The sequence below is a fragment of the Sciurus carolinensis genome, chromosome X (genome assembly GCF_902686445.1).
Source record: "Sciurus carolinensis chromosome X, mSciCar1.2, whole genome shotgun sequence".
Lineage (NCBI taxonomy): Eukaryota > Metazoa > Chordata > Mammalia > Rodentia > Sciuridae > Sciurus > Sciurus carolinensis.
This window is the reverse complement of record NC_062232.1, coordinates 93256168-93262284: the sequence shown is the minus strand read 5'-3', so window position 1 is coordinate 93262284 and position 6117 is coordinate 93256168. Positions and strand designations below refer to the sequence as shown.

General features: G+C 35.0%; 1 pseudogene; it reads right to left on the bottom strand.

The window, feature by feature from the left end:
* Positions 1 to 1321: 1321 nt before the first annotated feature.
* LOC124972730 (uncharacterized) lies at positions 1322 to 1421 on the bottom strand (annotated as a pseudogene).
* Positions 1422 to 6117: the final 4696 nt, after the last annotated feature.

Genomic DNA, 6117 nt, shown 5'->3' with positions numbered 1-6117 from the left:
AACAGCACAATCCTAGATCTGTTTTTTTATCCATTCTGTGAATCTTTGTCTTTTAATTGGGTAGTAGAGACCATTAACATTCAACATTAGTATGCTTTTGTGGTTTCCTGCCATTTTGATTTTTTGTTATATTTTATCCTGTCTTGATTCTCGTTTTCTGCATTATTTGTCTATTAAGCTTCCTCTGTTTGTGGGTTTTGAGATTTTTTTACTTTGTTTTATGTATTTATTTTTTATATGGTGCTGAGAATCAAACCAAGTGCCTCACACATGCTAGGCAAGCACTGTACCACTGGGCTACAACCCCAGCCCTGTGAATTGTTTTTTAGTTCCTCTGTGTGCAGTTTATCTTTGAGTATTCTTTGTCATTGCTGGCTTGGTGCTTATGAAGTCTTTTAGTTTATCCTCGTTGTGGAAAGTTTTTCCCCTTAAATTTGAAACTGAGCTTTGCTGTGTATAGCAACCTTTGCTGGAAGTTATTTTATTTTAGGACTTGGAATATCTCATTCCAAACCATCCTTGATTTTAGGGTCTGAGCTGGGAAATCAGAATGAGCCTTATTGGTTTACCTCTAAATGTGACCTGATGCTTCTCTTCTGTGACTTTTAATATTCTTTCCTTATAGTATATGTTAGGCATTTTCATTATGATGTCTTGGGGAGCTTTTCATTTAACTAGGTCTATTTGGAGTTCTATAAGCCTCCTATATGTGTATGTTTATCTCCTTCCTGATATGGGAAAAATTCTCTATAACTATCTCACTCAAAATGTTCTTTATGCTTTTAGCTTGTATCTCTAAGTTCTCTACTATCCCAGTGATTCTCAAGCTTGGTTTTTTAATGTTGTGGCAGAGTTCTTATGTATTCTGGTCATGTTGTATGATTTTTCTCTTTATTGCCTTCTGTCTACTTGAGATCATATACCCTGTCTTCAAGGTCTGAAGTTCCGTGTTCAAGTGCTAAGTTTCTATTTTCTACCCATTCTAATCTGTTAGTGCTGCTTTCAAGCAAATTTTAATTTGATAGGTTGTGTCTTTCACTTCTATGAATTTTTCTTGGTTTCTTTTCACTATTTCTATTTCTTTATTAAGGTGATCTTTCATCTCCTGTAATTGCTTTTATAAGTCCTTCTTAGATCTTCTTTTAGTTCACTGAACATTTTAATGATCAGTTTTTTATAATCTTTCTCTGGGCTTTTGTCCACCTCACTATGGGTGGCATCCTTTGTTGTGTGATTGTAAATTTTGGGGGAGATTTATTTTCCCTGTTTTCTCATGTTCTTAGAGGTCTTGGACTTGTGCATCAATTGAGATGGATTCCCCCAACATATGAAACATTTCACAACTTTGCACGTCATTCTTGCACAGGCCCCATGCTAATGTCTATATCGTTCCAATTTTAGTACATTCACTGCTGAAACAAGCACTCGAGCCATGATTTAGAGCTGCAGGAGTCTATGTGGCTCTTAGGGGACTTCAGTGAAAATTTAAGGGGCAATATTGACTGGGAAGTCTCAGTTCCTCATCCTAATTCCTGTTTCATCAGAGAAATGTTATTTTTATGTTTTATCTATTAAGACTCCACAGAATATTTTACTTGAAAAAAGAAATTCCATTGGTAAAAAAAATAATTTAATAATCCATTGCTGCAATCCTTCCATGATCATGGATGGAATCTCTAAGTAGTGAAATTGGAGAGACAAGGAAAGTTTCCTGTTCAAAAACACATGGCTACATTTGCTTTACGTGTTTTTATCATATCCTTTTTGAAACAGTTCTGTTCAACCCAAAGCATAGTTAAGTACTTTCAAATAATAAGAATTATAAAGAAGGAACTAAAACAGGATAATGGAAAAGAGTCACCATAGTAGCAAATGAAGGGATTATTATAGATGGGGTGGTGATCGGAGAAGACTTACAAGGAAATAATGTTTGGGATGAGATGGTTTGAAGAGCAAAACAATGCAACTGGAACTCAAGAAACCAATGTGAGAGATGTTAAATGGCACAAGTTGAAATCATAGAAGTAGTTTATGCAACGACTGAAGTGATTTTAAGCACGGCTTGGTTAGCATTGACAGAAGATTAGTCTTGGGGTTCATTATGAAGGAAAGTAAGAAAGGAATTGGGAAAAGCATTAAGGATACTTATTACAGAAGTTCATGTGAACATTTATGGTAACTAGAATTAGATAGGCAACAGCAGAAATTGAGGAAAGTAGACCCATGTGAGTATAACTTAGAAGTAGAATTGAAAGCATTTGGTGATTAATAGAATGTGAGTTTTGAGAGAAATGATGATTACTCTTGTATTTTAGCATTAAGCATTTGGGTAAATTGGCAGTGCTATTAAAGGAGATCAAAAATATTGTATAATGAGTAGATACGTTTGACCAGGGTCAAAGGGAGGAGTAAGGTAAGTAAATTGTTTTAAGCATATTTTATTTGTGATATCTATTGGACATTCAAAAGATGAAAAGAAGCCAATGGGATACAGGTATCTGGAGTATAGAGAAATATATGTGTAGAAATCACCAGCATATGAGTGATAAAAATCCTACAGAATTAATAAGATAGCCTACATAATGAAGTATAGATGGATAAGAGAAGGAAAGTCACAATTATACCCTAAAGAACCCCAACTTTTAGAGGCAGAGGAAGGGGGAACCAAGAAAGGTGCAAATAATAAGAAATCTTTCAGAAAGGAAAACCAGGGGAGAGTGGTGTCATGAAGGTGTAGAAAGGACAGTGTTTCAGGAAAGAGGGTGTGGTCACCTGTGTCAAAAGTTTCTGAGCTGGGTGCAGTGTACACACCTGTAATCCCAGTAGTCTGGGAGGTTGAGGCAGGAGGATCACAAATTCAAAGCCAGCCTCAGCAATTTTAGAGGCTCTGTCTCAAAATTTAAAAATTTTAAAGAAGGCTGGGGTTGTGTCTCAGTGGTTACCTGTACCTGGAATCAATCTCTGGTACAAAAAGAAAAGAAAAGAAAACTTTCTGAGAGCTCAAGTGAAATAAAAATAGAAAAGTGACTAGAAATTCAGGCTTCAACCAATGGGTAGGAAGATTTGGAGAGGGGCAAGGAATTGATTTTTCCACTCTGTTTGAAATCTTGTCACTTGACTAGCCACTTACATTTTTGAGGTATAAGAATACCTATGAGTAATGGAAGATTAGATAAAATAATTGGAGAGGAAATTGTAAGGAGAAAGCAGTACAAACATTTTCTCCTTCACAATTGTTTACTTAATACTATCATTGGTGTGGCCAGGGAATATCTGATCAAGTAAAGTTTAATAGATCAAGTCTGATTTTTGGAGAGCTAAAGGTAATACCATCACCACAGATGTAACTAGAGAAAGACATACTTCCTTTGCCACCCTAGGAGAAGAGCACAAGCCAATAAAGATAGATTCAAAATGTAAAATGTGCACAGATAACTCCTAATATTAACCATGTGCAAACAACATTCAAATAATTGCAGCAGATAGTTGTGTAGGCAATTTAATAACATGATGTACAGCTAAGGAAGACAACCTAAAAGCTCCAGTCCCTTATATGTTTTGTAACATGTCCAACCATATCCTGATGCACTGCTTATCTTGCTGACACATGGTTAGCCAGCCGTTTTCCATTTACTTAGCTGTTCTCAGTATGTATTTTCTAACACATGGTAGAGAAAAGAATTCTGATGGAAACTGGAGAAATAGTTACTTTTATAATTACAACTGGGAAGTCAGCATTGTATTATTTAAAAATAAAGAGTTAAGAGTTCTTCCACAGCTGTTAGTGTAGGTTCTTCATGTTGAAATTAATGCAGATCAATTCACTCATTGCAATTTGGAAGGGCATGTGTGTGTGTGTGTGTGTGTGTGTGTGTGTGTGTGTGAGAGAGAGAGAGAGAGAGAGAGAGAGAGAGAGAGAGGTATTTGTGAACAGACACTCTAAAATCTAAGCACACTGTATATTTGAGAAATAAAATATTTAAGGGCTAGAGATGTAACTCAGTTATAGAGTGCTTGCCTAGTATGTTCAAGGCCCTGAATTCAAACCCCAGCACTGAAAAAAGAGAAAAGAAGAAAGAGACAGAGAGAAAAGAAATATTCAGAATGATCAGCTTAGCTACATTTAATTGCATTAATAACCACGCATGTGATTCAAACTTCATTTGCACATGTATCTTTCAAAACATAATTTTATGTATGCCCCTCTTTTCAAAGATAAAATACATTTATATAATTTTAACATTTTCCTTAGGTCTATTAGGAATCTTATTTAATAATTTCTTAGGTCATAAATGACTCTTACACAAGGTCAACCCCAATAATCTTATATAAGAACCTCAATTATACAAGAAGGTTTGGGGAGAGTATAATTTGTATGCCCTTGTGCCAAAAAAGCCCTTGTTTTTTGGAATTTTTTATGTCAACATAAAATAATACGTTGTAATAAAATACATCCCTCTGCCTTCATGTATACTTTTGTATGGTACTGTTGTAAATGCATCTGCCTGAGGCAATCCCTCTCCCTCCTAATTATCTGAAAGCTAGGAAACCAGATCTGGAAGACTTATGACAAGAGAAGAATAATAGTAAATAGATATCAGCAAGGTTGCAGGATATAAGATCACCGTGGAAGGATCAATCATACTTTTATAAAAAAAAAACAATTGAAGAAGGGAAACTAAGATAAAAAAGTCATTTACAATTGCTTTAATGAAAATGACATATGAGGGTGTGCACTTAACAATATGTATAGGCTTTACATAATGAAAACAAAATGTATATGAAAGAAATCAAAGATCTAAATGGAAAGTCAAACCATGCTCATAGATTGGAATACTTGGCATAGTAAAGGTCAGTTTTCCCCAAATCAACTTGAGTAGAATTTAAGTTGATATCACTATCAGCTTAAACTTAGAATTTCTATTAAAATTCCAACACAGTTGTGTTACACATAAATGAGTTTATTTTAAAATTTACATGAAAGACACAGAATGGCTAAAATAACTTTGATTTTAAAAGAATAAAGTGAGGTGGCATACTGGTGCACACCTGTAATCCTAGCAGCTCAGGAGGCAAAGGGAGGAAGATTGCAAGTTCAAAGTCAGCCACAGGAACTTAGCCAGCCACTAAAACACTTAGTGAGACCCTGCCTAAAAGTACAAAATAAAATGCTGGGAATGTTACCTAGTAGTTAAGGAATCCTGGGTTCAGTCTCTGGCACAAAAATAAATAAGTAAATAAATAAATAAATAAAAATAATAAAATGAGAGAACTCACTCTACTTGATATGAAGTCTTAGTATATAGCTAAAGTAATTAAGACAGTATTGTAATACTGGAAGGATGACCACAGATCAATGAAACAGAGAAAAAGCCAGAAATGAATCCTTACAAATATGCCTAAATGATTTTTGACAGGCACCAAAAAAAAAATTCAATGGAAGAAAAAGTAGCCACATTCCAGACAGAAGGAACCAACATGGAAAAGTCAAGGAATCAAGAGAGCATGCAGTTACTGGGGCTATAAGGAGTTTTAGTGAGAGGAGTGTTAGCAGGCATGGATGGTTGAGCAAGAATGGCCTTTAATTTCATGCTTTTCATCTGCATTTATCCTAAGAATAAGAAGAAGACATTTAGTGCCACTGACGGGGTCAGACTGGTCACTTATTTACCAGCTGTGACTTTAGGAGTATTTAATCTCGCTGAGTCTCAGTGAATCCTTCCAAACTCATTCTATGAAGCTAGTATCACTCTAATACCTAAACCAGACAAAGACACATCAAGAAAAGAAAACTTCAGACCAATATCCCTGATGCACATAGATGCAAAAATTCTTAATAAAATACTTGCAAATTGCATACAAAAAACATTAAAAAGATAATGCACCATGATCAAGTGGAGTTCATCCCAGGGATGCAAGGTTGGTTCAACATACAGAAATCAATAAACCTAATTCACAACATTAATAGACTAAAAGACAAGAATCACATGATTTTCTCAATAGATGCAGGAAAAGCATTTGACAAAATTCAGCATTCTTTCATGCTCAAAAACACTAGAAAAACTAGGGATAGTAGGAATATATCCCAACATTGTAAAAGCTATATGTTCTAAATTC